Here is a 17,994-nt window from a genome sequence, read left to right as displayed (position 1 = left end):
CACCACCAGTCATGCACATAATAACAGGCTTTCAGAAACGAAGGTGTTTTTATCCAAATTTTTACCCATATTACCCAAGTACCACTGTAAGTGGACTCCTCTATTCTGTGAATGTGTTGACTAGAATATCTTCTGTTTCCAGTGCACAAATCCTGACAGACATGCAGGGGTCTTAGTTCAGACACTGAGGAGCTGAGTAAGCTGTGACCTTGTATTGCTGGTATCTGCAGAATATCATTATTTGGATATCTAACTAGCCCTTCCTGCTGTTGTCTATGAATTCATGCTCTGAAAACATGAAGCCATACAGAACCTTCAATAATGCCCTAAAAACCACAGAAGGCTGTTAGAACACCTACTGAGAAGGATGAAAGGCTGGTAGCATTTGCTGAAACAACCTAAAATGTAATAAACCTCAAAATGTAAGCACTGTAACAGCCTAAGATAACTGATTTCTGCAGGTGCTTTTGCATGGGGAAATACTGGAAGTCTTTGATCAGATATGGAATCAACTATTCTCAGGATGGTGCCTGGAAAGTGAATAGCTCCAGGCAGAGGAAGACCACCCATGCTTCCTGTCCCATGTTATGTTTCTAACATGTTCCCACCGGCTCTTCTTATTCTGGCTCTTCTTATCCTTCTTCAGAGGTTAGAAACTAGGAGAATTTTATGATTAAACATTTAACTTTTTTTTTTTTTTTCAATTGCATGAGGAAGGAGTTGCTGCTGTGCATAGTTAGCACAGTGAGGTCAGCTCTGCCAGTTGTAGATGTGGAAGGGATGATAGAAAATCGTTTGGTTCTTCAGACAGACTAAGCTCAATAAATTACTTTCATGAGCTCTCCCTCTCCCTGCAGGTTTCTAACACCTGCATTCTCCCTCTTTTGAGGAGGAGGACAGGTTGTCTAATTGTTCTAGAATTAAAAGTGAAGCAAACATTCAGTCATTCTTTCAGATCTTCAGTATCCCCATGCTACTTTCCATTGCAGAAAGGCCCTGAATGTAAGAAAAGGCTGAAGGAAGAGTAATCTAAAGACACTGTTATACAAACAGAATAGAACTCCAGCATTAAAAAACGAAGGAAGAACTCACTGTTTTTGAAAACAAAGGCATGCAGAGTGCCCTACACAAAGGCCTATGCTTTTGTTAGCAGTGGCAGTGCCAAGGCTTGCAACAGGCTCCATAAAGCACTATGACAGTGCACTGCAGGAGTGCATGGTCTTTCTCTCTCTTCCTTACCCCAAGTTCTATCCATACTCTTCCTTTTGCAGCCATGTCATGATCCCTTTCATCTGATCATAGAGGTTTTCACACATCAGAGCTTCCAGCCTGATGTTCTTGCAGCAGCCAAATGCTGAATGGAGCAGTTACATTTTCAGAGTACTGGCAGTAAAAATGTTTCCTTGATGTTAGAAATACACCTCCTACTTCACAGAAATAAAATCTGTGGAGTATCACATCTAATGTGCCAGACTATTTTGATTTCAAAGATTTAGAAGCTGAGAATGATTTTGTTTAAAGCAGCCTCAGACTGAGCCATGCTCAACTGTTCTTTGGGAGTTGGGGGATCTAGGAAAGGGAGATGGAAGAATAAGAAAATTGTTAACATTCAGTGGCCAGCAATTTACCTACCAAAAGTACTATACAAGCTGCTTAGAGAACTGTTTTTTTAGTTAGTTTTTTAGTTTCTTGTCTAACCTTCACTTCCTTTTCCCCTTTCTGTAAATGTTAAGGGCTGCATCCAGGGCTGTATTCAAAAAAACTTATGTAGCAGAGGAAGAATTGCAAGATTCAAGCAGGACCTTACACACCCTGCTACCTGTCAGGAAGTTTCTTTCCTCCTGTAGGGAATGTCACCTCATGTGACTAAGTCTGTTCCAAATGAAAGAACCAGGTCAAAGCAGTAACCTAGACAACTTCAATGTTACAGCTAACACTACTATTTATATAGCTTTTACTAAAAAGGGAATAGTTACTCCCTCACCTGTTTTAATTTTCTTTTGCCCACTGGGCTTTTTTTATGCAGGTGCTCTCATGTAGTTTGTGCTTGTCAGCTTCACCAACAAGCAGAAAACCCAAGGCACATAGGGGTTTTCTTCTAGATCAAGTTGCAATGAGGATAGAGAGTGAAGATACTATATTTTCTTCCTTTTTTAATGTTGGAGTTTTATTCTGTTTGTTTCTTTTAGAAACATTTATTTGTGGTACTGACATTTGATGTTTGTGGTACTGACATGTAACCTAGAAAATGCGCATCTGAGAGAATTGCTCAGAACATAATGCAGTGTCTCATGTTTTCATGTTTTTAATCAATATAGTGGTGCTGGGTATACTTTCAGATGTAACTAGGAAATGCCTGTGTTTATCTGGCTAATTTTCAGAACGTTGAGATAACATGCACCACCAGCACAGCAGGTTTACATTCAGCTTTGCAACTCAGGAAGAGCACTGAAAGAAGAAATGATGGGTTGAGTACAGATGAGTTGTAAAAAAACCTCTGAACGTTGATTGCACAAACATTGATTCCAGGTTATCAGAGATTGCTGTAATAACTTGTGGCTATGTGGGGAACGCATAATAAATCTCCATAAGATGAGAATCTTGCGAACCCATACTGGAATCTGAACTGCAGAAGTTTTCAGTACGGATAGCTGAGTGATACATGACCCTCACACAGTGAGTGTTAATAATGTTAGATCTTATCAAAAAATTAGAAGGAAAAAATACTTTCTAGTGTCACTGGAACGCCAAGGCACTGAAGTGTTCATAGAGGTTGCAGCGACAGAAATTTTATATTTACTTTTTGTCATGCTGTCTGAAGAGGTAACACAAAATTCTGTATTTATGTTTGAAAGCAGTCTCAGTTTTAAGTTCAAGCCAGCTGTACCCTGAGGCTGAAACATGGCCATGTTTTGGCAGCAGGGAAGACTGCCATATGTTGCAGTGATAAAAAAATTACACTGATGCCAATCTCTGAAGTCAGTCTTCTAAAAAATATATAAGAGAGCATATCTGTGGCAATATAAGCTTTTAGAGAGAGAGAGAGAGAGAGAGAGAGTAAAAGAGCTTGAAAAGCCTTTATTTAATGATAATTTTTCTGTCTCTTTAACAGTAAATGCTGCAAGTCATAATTCACAGTTGTTCTTGAGAGAAGTTGTATGTAATACATAAATTCATTGCATCTCCCTGTTACACGGAATTGATTGCTGTCTAGCTCCCGCCTTTCAATTTCCATAGAACAATTCCATACATTGAATAAGTCCTTATTTATTGACTGGCTTTTAGTGAGCACAAACTGGAAATTGATAAGAAGACTTTTTTTTTAGGAGTCTTTCAGGCAGGCCTAGAAATGAGAGCAGGGATGTGGATCCTGGACCTAGCTGGCAGCATCATGACATACTCTCTCTTTTTATAAGGTCAATATAAGCTATTGGTTTGTAGGTCTCATGGGTGAATTCCAGTGCTTTGGAATTAGTTGGAATTGCTTTTGGCAATTAGTTTGTTTTAGTTCCAGCAGTATGTCAAGGATCTTTGAACACAACTATTTGTATTCTTGATATGCATATAATAAAATGTATTGTAGGATATATTCTTATAGTGCAGTAGTTTCAAACTGCATCTACTGCAATTTTAATGCAAAACAAAATATCCAGTAAAAAATACAGATCTCAATCATAAACCTTTTGTTCTCTACTATAAACACTGGAGCTGCTGTTTCTTGAGGAGTGTTACTGATCCATAAAGCAGTTTTAAATTCCCTCCATTTACCAGTATCCTGAGGTGCATTTTTTTGATTGATAAGAAGTTGCTGAGAACAGACTATGGATTCCACCAGCATCTTCTTTCACGTTCATGAAACATATGGCCATAAACTACCATTTATGTCCTTGAGCTTTGGAAAGAAGTCATCCAGAGATGCAATAAATTTGTTTTGAAGCAGAAGTTTTACTATTGGCTAGGCCAATAGTTTCCAGATAAACATTTTCTTGCCCAACAGTGATGGAAGTCATCAAACTTGCATTTGACAGTACACAAGCTAGACTTCTGCATCTCCTATGCCAACACATTCAGCTGGCTTTGAAGTGAGGACACTAATACATTTGCATTCTTTGTATATGCACACTTTTCCATTTCCACTTCTCTTAAAGTCCCACAGTACTTGCATCTGAGGAAAAAAACCCAAAACACTGGCTGTTTCTGTAATTTTTTCAGAGTGAGACAAAGATCTCTTAAGAAGATATTGTTTTTTATGGTCCTCGATCTCACCAACCAGAAAATTTCCTTATGTTATTCTGAAACAAACAGTTTAGTTCCAGGACAATTTCTACCATTGCTGTCAAGATATTTAATGCTCCTCCTGATCCAGATATTTGCGTCTTAGTCAAGTTCAATGGCTGAGCTTTACTAGCAAATGGCACAGCCCTATTTTGTTACGCATTTTCAGACTTGAGAAAGTTCAGTGGTCAGCAAATTTTTTAACAGAGGTAAAAGACGCTGATACAACTAATGCAAATACATTACCTGCTGAACAACTGATAGATAGGAGGACACCTATAAAATATGCATAAGATATCAACATCTGTTGCTGCTTCAGATAGTTCTCACTAACTGAATCTTGTACTTTATTGGCCAGAACATTAATTTCTCCTGCAAGTCTATTTGGATGATAGCACTCTGATGATCAACAGCTCTCTTATTATACAGTTTTGCTTTGATACATTATTTATATTAACAGTACTGACCAAGTGTCTAGCTGTGCTGTGAAGTTTTTGTGTATTCAGAACTGAAATCTTATATTCTTTCTCAGCTAGAGAAATCTTGGTTTCTTGGAGATATGTCTGTGCTTCATTTCAGTTATTTCTCCTTGAATTGCAGATCTGTTTTCATTGCTTCATTGCTTTTATTAATTGTGAATGGTTTAGTAATTGTTTTCACTACTTTTTCCATGGTGCTCATTATCTCAATAATAATGTAACTTTTTCTTCCCAAACTGTCAGCTTTCCTTTAAGGGCTACATGAATTTTCAATGAAAATGAAAATATAGATTCCATTTTACTCTTGTGCAGCAGTGAGGTCGCCTTTCAGATGCTTAATCTCTTCAGTATCTTCCCCAATAACAGCTCCTTTTGGCAGCTGCTGGTTAACTTAAGGTTTCATCACATTCTTTGCTCTGTGTGCCTACTCCACTGTACCCTGTTTTCCCTTGGGACTTATAGATGTGGGAGGAGCTCTGGCTATTACTGTTGTCCTTCTTGTTTCTTAGAGTCTTGAAGGATCTTCTTAGGATGTCTTCTGTGTTTACCACACGACCAGCATTAACCCTTTCATAGTTCAGGATAGATTACTTGGTATTTCCAGTTTCATAAACTCTGTATCAACTGCTCCAAACTGAAGTGTTTTTACCTCATGCAAGTTTGTATTCCCAGTTCTAATAAGCTCTTGGCCATCTTGAGATACTTTCATAGAAATGGTAAAAGAAAAACAGGATCAACTGGAATATGCATTAATGTAAGTAGTTGCAATCGTTCTTTTTGCTGCACCTTTTTCCAAGATCTGGTAGACTTCATTTTTTTTGTGTTCAGGTATTTCTTTGGAGACTTTCACATTTATATGTGTCTTGTGTATAGATAATTGAACATCTGAAGTCTTTCTCTAGAGCTGGGATTATGTATTCATTATGTATTTCCAGAGCAGAGAATTTTACAAAAAAAAAAAAAAAAATCATTGTCAATATCTGTGACTTTTTCTAATATTTAATATGATGCATTGCCAGACTCAGTGATGTCCAGCAACAGGACAACGAGCTGTGACCATAAACCAAAACAAGAAGTTCCACCTCAACGAGAAGAAAAACTTTACATTGAAAGTGGCAGAGCCCTGTAAGAGGCTGCCTAGGGAGGTATCCCTCTCTGGAGACCTTTGAAACCCACTTGGATGCAATCAAGGGAAGGTACTGCAGCCATAACAGATTTGTGTTGCACGTGAATTAACTGATTCTAATGAAGCACTGGCCTTGTTTTTATGCCTCTGTTTTGTAACAAAAATGGGCCTCTGCCTGCTATTGCACTGTATAAGCACCAAGCTGCTTGACCCCTTGGGGAAGTTTTGCATTTCTACCCAAAACTCCATATACTGCATCTGGTGCATTTTCTGAACTAACTTTCCAGTTGTTACTGTCTGCTCTGCAGATGAGGAATAGGGGTATTTCTAGATACCTTTCACAAACACCTAAAAACAAAATAACTCTTCTGTCAGCAGGCTTAACTGAAGACCCACATGTTGTAAAAGTGTCTTAAGGAATTGCCATCTGAAAAAGACTTGAATTCCTCTAAAGGGGCATGTATGTAAGATTTAATATGGAGGTATGTTGGAGATGGAGACAGAGATTTTTTAGGTTCTACTGGTTTTGTATTAACTTCACAGATCAGAAAACAGAAACTAAACTCCTAAGAAAATTCAGTAGCAAGATGAAAACTGCTCAAAAGTAGAGGTGCTCTGTGCAATTCTCAAAATAGTATTTGCTCCTAAAGCACGTTCCAGTCTTGTTGATTATGAATGGATCACTAATCATTAGACTGATTAATTTTCCTGAATGTTCTTCACAACCATGGGATCAGTTAGAGGGTGCAGGAAGAAAACTTCCCACCACCACTGAGTTTCATGAGGTGAAGCTGAAGGAATAGCATTGTTACTGAGCTTCACTGCAGAGCTGGGTCCTGTGTCCCTGCAAAGATGGAAAAATACACAATGGCGCAGCACTTGTATCTCGGACGGATGTTCATCACTTTCGCACATAAGATTTTTAAAAATTCTCATTAAACCCCATAACAGGATGATAAAGCAGTGATGCCTTAATATCCTGGGATGGAGCGCTGTGGTCCTTACCCTGCCGAGAGATCTCATCCTTTCCAGCCGTATCTCTTGTCCTAAAGTCCTCCTTCCCAAATGCCTCCCTGGCAGCTCTCTCCTGACCCCGCCATCCCCGCGGTTATCCCGCCCCGCAGGCGCTCTTCCTACAGACTTAGCGCTACTTAAAGGGCTCACTCCGCCAGGCCTTCTTCCTCCAGCCCTCGCCCAGGGCCGTGGCCCCGGCGGGCGAGCAGCGCGGCGGCTCTCGCCTCCCGGGGCACCGCGGGCTGCGGGGCCGGCCCTCCACCGCCCCGGGCGCGGCCGCCCCCCGGCGCCGGGACCCCGGGACCCCGGGCCCGACCCGCCTCCTCCTCCTCCTCCTCCTTCTCCCCCGGCAGGTGCGGCCCTCCCGGGCCGCCGCTGCGCACTGGGCGGGGCGGGGAAGCTCCTCCTGCTCGGGCACCGGAGCGGCACGGCCGGGACGGCGGCTCTGCGGCGCGGGAGCTGCTTGCCCGCAGCTCGTCCCCCCGCTGCCGTCGGAGCGGAGCGGAGCGGGGCGGAGAGGCGGCGCCGCCACCGCCGTGCGCGGCCCCGGCACCTGCCCGAGGTGAGCGAGCGGCCGGGCCCGAGGCGGCGCCTCCCGCCGTGTTACCTAACCGGGACCGGGGCGGGGGGCAGCCGCCGGTCGTGCCCCGCGGCCCCGGCCGCTCGGCACCGTGCGCTGGGGAACGGGGGCTCTGATGGGGAAGCGGGGGCGGCGAGGGCGAGTGTCTCCGTTGCCAGGGAGACGGGTCAAGCGGCAGCCGCGGCCGCCGGGGCGCCCCCGGGCACCGAGCAGCGCTCCCGCCGGCCTCGGCTCCGCGTAGGAGGCGGCGGGGAGCGGCGCTGGGGGGAGGATGAGCCCGGGTCCGGGGTGGCTCCGGGACGCCGTGAGCCCCGCTCCCCGCGGGCTGTGCGGGGACGCGCTCCAGGTGCTCGGCTGGCTCTGGAGCGTGGCTCTGCCGCCGCGACACGGGCGCTGCAGCGCGGCTCGGGACTTCGTGCGAGCCGCTCTCGCCTACCCGCACTCGAAGGTACTCGTTTGGCTGACAAAAAACAGCTTCTTGCTCCTCTCCGGCGTTTAAATATGCCGAGAGCTCGCTGCTGCGAACGTCCCAGGCACTCTGATTGCTGGAACATTGTATCTGCAGCCCTCGCAATTGAAAAGGCGCTGCTCAGGTGGTTGTAGCTGATGGTGGGGAGAGATTCGGTTCCCGGTAGGAAATTTCCAGTTTGGTCGATCTGGAGCGATTGTACCGAAGAAGCGCGGGGCCCCGCGATGCCGCAGGTTGCTCATTGCTGCCGCTCTCCCAGGCCATCGGTGCCGGGTGCATTCCGCCCGTGCAGCGAGCCCGGCCTGTCTGAGCGGGCTCGGAGTGACAGCTGATCCGTAGCTGTCACACCAAACACTGGGAAGCAGCGTGCTTGGCACCAGAGACCGCAATGAAATGTGAAAGAAATGGAATTATGGCTTAAGTCTTACCACGGGGAAATAAACTACAGACGTTGATCACAGCAAATCGCATGACTGTAGTTTTTAAAGCTTGTCATGAATTTTTCCAGTTTTGTAGGGCTAGGAAAATATCTTACAAACGTTTCAAAAGAAAAACTTGGGGTTAGTCTTCTTTTAGTAAATATTCATGGCAGCGTTTGTTCAGTCGTGAAAAGACCAGGAGCAGACCCAGAGGCCACAATCCCGTTAACTGTAGCACGTAGGGTAAAGGATTACTGGAGCCCTGCCAATTCCTGTTGATTCTGGGATCTGCCTCCATAAAGCAGTTGCCAAGAACAAGACTGCTGAGGCGTGTTCCTTTCTTCAGAGTTTATATCTAAAAACCATATTTGTTGTTTAAATAGATCCTACAGAAATCCAGTGATGTGCTGAATAAGTAATGCAGTTACCACAGATGCTTAAAAAGCCACCCATATATAGCTACTCAGTCACATCTCTTTGTGTTATTCAAGTTTACAGATGATTACAGAGAATTTTTTTCTTTACTTTGAAAGTACTCCAGAAAAACTCCTTTAATCTTTCGTCTGTTTTTCAGACTGTGAATAACTTGACAGCATCTGTAAAGCTGCTTTACAGTTATTATGTACAAAGTACTACGCTAGGTATGGGTATTCTCAGAAACTGTTAGAGAATAATAAGCTCTTGATTAGCAGAACACTAAAAATAATGCAGTTGTACCAACTAACATCTCTTAAGCACAAGATTTTAAATTTTTTAGGTGTCTACAATGTTTATAAGAATATTGTGTTATACTGTGCATACAAGCAACAAAAGGCCCTGTTAATTTCTGTATAGGCATGCATGGAGAATGTACATTTGTGCAGCTATTGAATTAGCAGATGGGGCAAAGACTATACTCCTAATATGTCAGAAGGGAAAGAAGTTGCCTTGGGGTTTCTTTGAAAATGGCCCAGTTAGATTGGCAGGTATACCTTATATTCAATTCCAAATGAGAGAAAATGCTGTTAGGGAAGAGAATTTTAATAAGGAAATGGAAGTATTCTTTATTTAATACTTTGTAGCTCAGCACAAACCACACAAAAGATGGTATTAACCACTGTTTTTACTGCCAGAAAACAATAGAATATTTCAAAAGTAAAGATGACCATGAAGAAATTTAATTTATGGATATATTTTTATAAAAGTGAGATTGGAAGTAACTGTGCTTCAAACTGACTCTGAACAAATAGTGTAGAATCTTGCCTTGGACAAGGCAGTGAGATTCCCACTGATCTTCTAGTGGAGTTGTAATCTTTCTTCAGTCTTGTCTTCTCTTTAAGACAGGACATGAGTAACTGTGTTTAAGATGGCAACTTCTGTTGGAAAGTCTCTGTATTGTCAATAGTGTATGCAAATTTGACCCAGGATTTGAATTTGAACATACAAAGACATTTTAGTAGCATCAAGGGAGGTGATTTTGGAGGTTTTTTTTTTGTTGTTGTTGTTGTTGTTTTTTTTTTCTTTATTTTTGTTGAGGGGAGCAATAACTTTTGATTTTACAGTAAGGAGAAGTATGGTTAGAAGATCAGTAGCAAATGGAATTTTATGCTTGCATGGGTCATTTCTTCAGTGGGCACTTAGAAAGTAAAGTAAATGCAATTTGAACAGAGAAAATGCTGTGTTCATTTAAAGACTTTTTCTTTCTGCTTTGGATTCAGAATGTCTTTTGCCTGAAAAGTCAGAAATTGGTATAACAGCTTCTGACACTGATGATCAGCTTCTACAAAGCAGCAAAAAGGAATGTATTCAATAAGAAATTATTGTCATTGCTGTGGTGTTTCTGATCAATACTGTTGACTGGAATATGATGTGCTTAATGGTCAAGAATGACAGTAATTTAATGCCACACTAGCATGGGGAAGTGATGATTATAAATTGAACTAGAAGTCGGAATTGGATTAAGTGAAAAATTAAATTAATTTAATCACTTGTGTGAGAACAGATGACAGTTATTGGGAAAAACTAGCAAAACAAAAATATCATGCAGTATAATTATACTTTCCTAGAGCAACCACATATTTGTCTCATTTTAATTCTTTTATTAAAACAAAAGTAATCCCTCATATTTCTCATCCATCTAAGACTTTCGTATGATACTTTCCAGTGTGTTCTCTGCTCTTAGGACTTCAATTACTCTGACTGCTCTGATTGCAGGAAGTGGATGGAATTTTACTTTTGAATTTTTTCTATCTCTCTTCTTTGGAGATAGAAGAACAAATTTTAGCCAAAAGGCTAAGAATTACAAGGTTTTCCTAAGTAATTATTGACTTTTTAGAAACCTAATTTTTAATTTATTTTACAGTTTATTCCCTACACAAAAAAAAAAACCCAAACCCACCCTCATATTACTAATTGGTAGAAGTAGTATATCCCCTCAAATTTCTTGAATTATCTGATGCTTATACTTAGACAGGATCCTTGACATAGTGATTTCTAAACACTCACTTCTTCGTGTTCTGAATTTGATGGCTTTTTGACTGCTTATGAAATAAAGTGAGGTCTCATGCTCTGGCATTCTGTGTGCATACTATATTGCATGACTGTGTACTTGTAGATGGGATGCTTTTATTTCCAAGAGATTTTTGAAATTTTGCTATCAAATTCTGAATGCTGAAAATAAGTAAAGAGTAGAAACCCTTCATAGGGTCTTGTAATTGTTTTAATTATTACTATTTTTTAAAATTTTTGTCTAATGTGTGGGTTTTACCCCTGACTGAATTTTGGGCTTTGAACAGTTAGAACCTTCACATTGATAAGAAACATACTTAGGAGACCATTTTTGATGGGCATTTCTGCTAAGCCTGAAGAAAGCAGGGACTAGAGGCCACTCTGGGAGGTAACTTCAAGAGAAGAAAATGAAGCAATTCTCTTGGAGTTTGGCAGTTTAAACTGGGAGACCAGGGGGGCTTTGAAACTCCTGATTCTGGGTGTTCCCATATGGACCAGCACCCTGAATCTGCCTGACCTTTACAGAAAGGGAAATGTCTAATGTAGGCCAGCAAGGAGCTGCGGCAGGTTCTGGGCAGGTGCTAGTCTGTGTTCTAGATTCTACAAAAATGTTCTGTCAAGATTTATCAGATGTAGTTTAATTGCATTTAAACTACAGAAAAATTTGGACTAAGCTAAGATTCAACACTGAAGTCCATTGCTGGGCTTGCTGTGGACCTGCAGTATTCCTCTTCCTTTCTGGGGCAGGAGTTTTCACAGACAAGGTACCTGAATTAGGAAACCTTTTGTGCTCCTTGCTGTTAGTGGCTGTGAAGTCACTCAGGGCAGATAGCCTGTGGTAACTGGGCCAGTACCAAGGAGTCTTTATGCACCTACATACACTGCTAGATCTTCGAAATACAGCACTCCTTTGGCTTGAAGCAAGAAAGATGCTGTTTCAGAAAGTGACATTTCAGTAGTGAATGCTGTACAAATTCCAGTCACACTCATGCCAGTTGGAAGCTGTTGACCTTGGTATTGACAGTTGGGTATTTCCCTGTGACGAGAAAGCAATGAAATATGTAACAATTATGAGTAAAATAAATCAGAGGCTTCAGAACATCAGTGATACTTGAGAATGCATGATTTTTTTTCCTCAAAGTTAGGTGACTACTCTCAACAGTTATGTAAATTAAGAATTTGTTCTGCCAAAATTTCCGTAACAATATGCTGTGGCAGTTTAGAAGAGCTTTAATTGTAGGGAATGAGCTTTGTAGGGGGATGAATATTGTAAATATTTTGATTTGTCAGTATATGAAAGTTAAGGTTGTTCTCAAGAGTGTCTTTGTTTTTCCTGACAGGAATGATACATATAGTGGTGGTATTTGGCAGTATAGATGTTGTAATGTTTGCATCTAATTTAACTTTGTGTTTTTCCTGTGTGCTGATATTATTTAGGATGGATCATAAGACTGTGGATTTTTCCCCTCAGTAGTCTAAAGTCTTCCATTTTTTTTAACCCCTTGTGCCTCCAGAGTAACCTTTCATTCTAATCTTCACTAAGAAACCAGTTGGATTTACTAGTTTGGATTACAGAGGGGTTTTGTTTTGAAGGTATCAGTGTGATTGAGGTCCACTGTTCTTAAGGTTTGATTTCTGTTCTGTATGATTTGTTTGTTTTTAAAAGTGATTGCTTAAGTGAAAACAGCATTGCTTAGATTAATAACAAATTTTGAAGAAGATGTGAGCAAGCTTATGGCCTTATTATGTCTGAAACATTTTCCATCAGGTTTCACTTCAGGTCAAATAAAGTAAAAGGGCTGCTGCCCTTTGTAAGCTAAACTGTGCCTCTACCTGGCCTATCAAGACAAAACAGATAAAAACATGTAGTTGAAGAAATGTCATCAGAATATGTGGAATGTATATTTTCCAGGTTTATTTTTGAAGTTTTCTAAAATTGTCTTACTGACTTTTTTTCCCCCCAACAATTATATTTATAAGACAGTGTTAATAATAGTAGTCTTTTCCTGATCTAATACAGATTTTAAAATTGTCTTTAAAGCAATAAGAAGAAGGTTCTCCTTTTGAGGGGATACATCTCCTGTGGTTTTTGCCTTTTCTCTGTTAGTTTTGAAAGCCCCCTTTCAGTCAGTGACCTATATTTTAGTTGCATAGAACAACGAAAAAAAAATAAAAAGAAAGAAGTGAGGTGATGTTTTCAGAACAGAGTTGGGACTTTGACTTTAGTGAACTGTGGAGATGAAAATAGAGGTCTCAAGATCAAGGCTGAACTGAAGTGCTGTCTTCTTGTGGGGATAAAAGTACCTGTTTTGTGAGTTTGGTGTATTCCTTAGCTGAACTTTTTTTTTTTTTTCACGTTTTCTGTTTTGGTAGAAAATTCAGACAACAAATAAGAAGGGAGCAGAACTCCTTTTGGCAGGGTCAGTGTGTCAGCACTGTGGAGTGCACTGAAGAGCCAACCCCTGCTGCACTGCGCTTCCCATCCTCAAGGAGTGGAACCTTTACAGTGAGGTTACAGTGAGGTAGCCTCACTGTAAAGGTTACTACATTAAAGTATCCTGGGCATTTGTGGCAGTCTGCAGTGACTTTTGCATTTAAATGCAAAAGGGAAAGTAGGGAAAGTAATTGCTTGCAGGGAAAGTGTGTAGGAAATTGAATGATGGCAATGCAAGTGAACTCTTGTCCATTTGCATTTCATATGTCGCTCCATCCTCCAAACACACAGAATTGCAGAAACTTACATGTTGCCGAAATGTAAATAGAAGAACTAGGTATGCTTTGCTTGCTTACTTAGGGCGGATAACTATGAATGGAGGTGAAACAGAAGTAGGAATTCAGCATTAGAGAGCAAGTCAAACTCCAAAATATTTCAGTAGCTGGGACTGGCTGCCTAATAAAGGAGGAAGCTCTCCTGGACCAGTGTGACTGGGTCCTCAAGTATATATTGAATTTGAATGATGCCATTTCTGTTTTTTTGTTGTTGTTGTTTGCTTGTTTGCTTTCTTTTTATTAGATTTGTTCAATTTCTCTAAGACCTTCTGATCAGGTCCATCATACATAATGGCATCAGATTCCATGATTCACATCTTTGGATGTAATGACAGAAGATGAGAATAAGTCTTACAAAATTAGTGGAGTTCCTATTCCTTGCAGCTGTTTGCATTTCCCCAGTGTAATATATGATTTAGAATAAATTTGTGCTCAGGATTAAAAAGTACAGTATCCTTCCAAATGGAACCAAGTGATGGGAAAGAGCAATATACACAGGATGAATTCCTGTCTCTAAAGATGGTTATTAGAAGGATTATTCTGTCTAGAAGATATGCATTGAATGATAAGGTGAATATTCATCACCAGAACAAGATATTCGAAGGGATTACCTTCTAACAGGATTTTAGCAGAGTATTCTGGGAAAACCTCAGTTTAGAAGAACCACAAGAAAAGAACATGCATGAATATGTGAAAAATGTAACAGGAAAGCCCTCTAGAATCCCACTAAGTCTGAAAACAGTATAAAAGAGACCCTGTTTTCTCCAAGTAAAGACCCTGAAATCAGTGCCCTCTGAGCTGCCAGGGGTATGGAGCTGCACAATCTGGACCCATTCACCCAGCACCAATTGCCTAGCTCGGTGCTGATTTGCTTGAGGCTTTTCCAATTTTACTTTGATTTGTTTTAATAAATTCCTTTCATTATTAAATTGACGGATTCATTTATAACACCAGGATTCCCAATCTACTGTAGTGCAACTACCTTAAAGGCTGGAAAGCTGCTAGACAGGCTGTTTGAATTTACTGTCTTTGCTAATTAGAACTAACTTGCACTATGGACTTGCATTGATTTTTAGTGGTGTTGCTGGGTAGGTGAAGAGAGTTAAGGCTCTAGTAGCAGAACCTTGTCAGTTGTAATTTGTAGCAGTTTAAGACAAAAACACCTCCAGCTTTCCACCTCCCTCTGCATGTACTGCAGAGCTGGAGGAGTAGAGCAAATGCCTGCATTTTGTCTGGTTGTAGGCAGTGTTGTGGGATGTCATTCTGGGTTTGTACCATGACACCAGTGGCAACACAAGTGTCACCTGTGCACTGAGGCAATAATATGTGGCAGAGCATGGGGCATGCCGGGGAAGGGGAGTCAAAGCATCTTCAGTGGCATAGGTTGATTCTGTGAATTACACATTATGTTTCTACATTTCATCCTGTATTTGAGTGTTGAAAATTGTTGTGGGAAACCCAAGGAGTGAATTTCCATAGGCTGTGTCTTTAGTTCCTAATATATTTATTCTTTGGCCCTGGTAGTGAGGGAGATTACTATGTGATCATCAATTAGTCCATAGCAAATCAGTTCAAGCCCTGAACACCTAAAGGAGAAGGAAAAACAAGTGGTGATACAGTTACAGGGATCTAAAAATAGAAGAAAGAAGGGTGGTATTCTGGGTATTCTGCTGTTTGTTTGGGATTTTGTGACTTTGTTGTTGTTGTTTTTTCTGAGCTAGTTGGTATAGTCTGTGTGAGGAAAGAAAAAAGTGTGAACAGAAGTGTTTCTTTTGCTTAGATCTGGAGAAGGCACAGAAGTATAAACACTTGTCCATTCTTTTTATAATTCAACTTCTGCTCCTAATTAAAGACCAGAGATTAAAAAAATGTTTAATATCTTAATTTTAGGTATTTTTCCTTGAAACAGAAATTTTTCTTCAAGTAAAGTTGTGTCTCACACTAAGGAGGGCTAGGGAATGGTTGAACAAAATCTTCAGCTGTAAATTCAGAACCTTCTATTTGAAGGGGGAAAAAAGCCCCTCTATCTGTTGTCAACTGAGGTTATTTTCCATCTCTTTATCTCTATTGCACACATTTGAAAGCTGTCAGAAGAGCCAGACTTTATCAGAAAATTCCATCTAATGGGTTTATGACACCTTATGCATCTTGTTTTGACACAAGATGTTCTGCAGCTGTACTGGCTTGAGGTACTCCTGATTCCTCTGCCCTCCTGCTGCAGCTTGTTGCTCATGTGCTTTGCTGGCATCACTGTTTGTGAAGGGCTGTTGGGGATTGGATCACCAGCATGTCTCTTAGAGCTTTAAGAAAAAATAAAAAACCTTCCCCTAAAAATTAAAAAGCATCCTCACAGAAGTCTCTCTTACACTCTTAAACCAGGTCAGGCAAAAGAAGGAAGTATAGAAGCCAGGACTGCTGCTGAACTTGTACCCATTCTGTCTTGAAAGAAGAGAAAGTTGCTTTGACCTGTGATGAATATATGCAGACTGGAGAAAGGCATGTGGACTGTGTTTAGTTTTCTTTCATATAGTTGGGGGTAAAAGGTGTTAAAACAGTGGGTTTATTTAGCAATTTCTGGCACTGATTTGTAGTAAGCAAATGTTTACACTGCAGCTTGCCATAAATAAACAGAAGGGTGTTTGGAAACCCTGACCAGCTTTTGTGTAGGAGAGAGCAGTCATAACAAACTGGTTCTGTGAGAAACTGAAAACAAATAAAAGATGGGCTGTTATTCATTCTTTGCAAAGGCAGAAGAGACTGTGAACAAAAGAAGCAAGTAATTTTCAAATATTGAAAAACATTGTTTGTGAACCTGGAATAAATTTCAGTAACATTTAGTGTTCTCCTGTTTTCAGTTTTCAGAAAATCTAAAGAAAAGAAGGGCAAATGATTTTAACGAACTCCAGCCTCAGAGAAGGGTGAAAATCTTCAGCTGCATTCAGTATTGCTGTGAGTCTTTTGTATCTCTCCAAGATATTTTCAAGAACATTTGCTACCTGTTTCTCAGTATTAACAATCTTGCAGTCACTTAAAATGCTGTAGTTAGCTAAAGAAAAGAATTATTCAAAAATCCCCTCACAAGCCTTTTCCCATAAGGAAAGCTCTTCTTCTAGTACTTAATGAGTTTATTACCTACTACATGGAATTTAAAGAATTTATTTTCCTTATTATTTTGTGTTCTATGTTTTTTTTGAGTTTAACATTACGGTTTTAAGAAACAGGTAGGCAATAGGGCTTTTCCAGTTGGGTGGCTGAAGGGATCCATTTATGTTTTTTTTAAGTAGTTAAATTGTACCAAACCCCAAAATCAATATTCTGTTTTTATTTTATACACATAGTTTTTGTGATTGAGTAATATCCAAGTAACTTAGTAGCTGAAAACTCATGTTGACCTTTTTGCAAATTTTTGTAGCAAAGAATCTCTAGCCTTAAAAGATAGACTAGATCAGTCTTGGAATGGTAATAAAAATCATGGCTAAGGCTGACCCTTTTTCTTATTTATTTCCTGTGTGGAATTGAAATGTGTCTTCAGCAATCTTAGGGTCTTCACAGAGAATCTCTTGGTGGTAGGGTTCCACTGGAGCCAAGTAGGCAGGAAAATTTTATTAATAGCTCAAATGTCTTTGTGACTGTGATGGTAGGAAAAAGAAATGTGTTTTACAGAAGAGGTGAAACCTTCTACATAAAATATCATTAGGGCATAGAGGTTGACTGTGTTGTGTAGAGATACCTGAACAAATTGGTAAAATATGTAGGAACACTATTTGTGGTGTAGTATTTTGTGTGAGTAATGTGTTTAGAAATTACTTGTACTGCCACATCTGCAGGTCTCTGCACTGGGCTATGCTGAATACAGGTGAAGTGGTGATTCCTTGGGAACTGCAGGTCAGTGAACTACAGTCCAGATTCAGAAATTTTATTCTCTCTGTGAGAAATAGATTTCAAAGACCACACTTAGGTGCTAATAAGTTGAGGAAACTATTGAATCCTAATAGTATTGCTGCCTCAGACTTGGATTCATCTTTGAGAAGGTTTGTATAGCCAGTAGCACTTACTAAAGGAATTTAGATAGAACATAGATAGCTTTTAGTTCTAGTTACTCTGCAGATTGTATTCTTCTGAAAATGGATGACAAAAGCCTTCATTTGGTTATCTTGAAATTGGTATAAATACAGAAGAAAAAGCTTTCATCTGTTTTTCAAATATAACCAAGAGTTAGCTTGAGAGCAAAGAGAGCAAGCTTGTGGTGAAGCCAGTCCTAGTGGTGATGCAAGAGCTTCTATATGCTGAGTGACTTACAATACTGTCAGATCTATAGGTTAAAGTGCTTTCAAGGTGGGGAGAAAGCTTTCAGATTTTATTTATTTTTTTATATA

The 17,994-nt window shown here is 40.3% G+C and overlaps 1 protein-coding gene and 1 pseudogene across 2 annotated transcripts in view; one reads left to right on the top strand and one right to left on the bottom strand.

Annotated features, from left to right (window-relative positions):
• Positions 1–1,492: 1,492 nt before the first annotated feature.
• LOC144245978 (kinesin-like protein KIF11) lies at positions 1,493–6,980 on the bottom strand (annotated as a pseudogene).
• A 315-nt stretch (positions 6,981–7,295) lies between these two features.
• Positions 7,296–17,994, top strand: part of KLHL32 (kelch like family member 32) — a 119,054-nt gene continuing 108,355 nt past the window's right edge. Inside the window, exons 1-2 of one of the 2 annotated variants that reach the window (XM_021545147.3) lie at positions 7,296–7,456; positions 16,474–16,567. The gene's annotated coding sequence lies outside the window, so the exon portion shown is untranslated. The remainder of the gene's footprint in view (positions 7,457–16,473; positions 16,568–17,994) is intronic. The other variant, XM_021545183.3, reaches the window with a different exon arrangement.

This window comes from Lonchura striata, chromosome 3 (genome assembly GCF_046129695.1).
Source record: "Lonchura striata isolate bLonStr1 chromosome 3, bLonStr1.mat, whole genome shotgun sequence".
In the NCBI taxonomy this organism is placed as follows: Eukaryota; Metazoa; Chordata; class Aves; order Passeriformes; family Estrildidae; genus Lonchura; species Lonchura striata.
The sequence above is the reverse complement of the archived record's forward strand: the minus strand, read 5'-3'. Positions and strand labels throughout refer to the sequence as shown.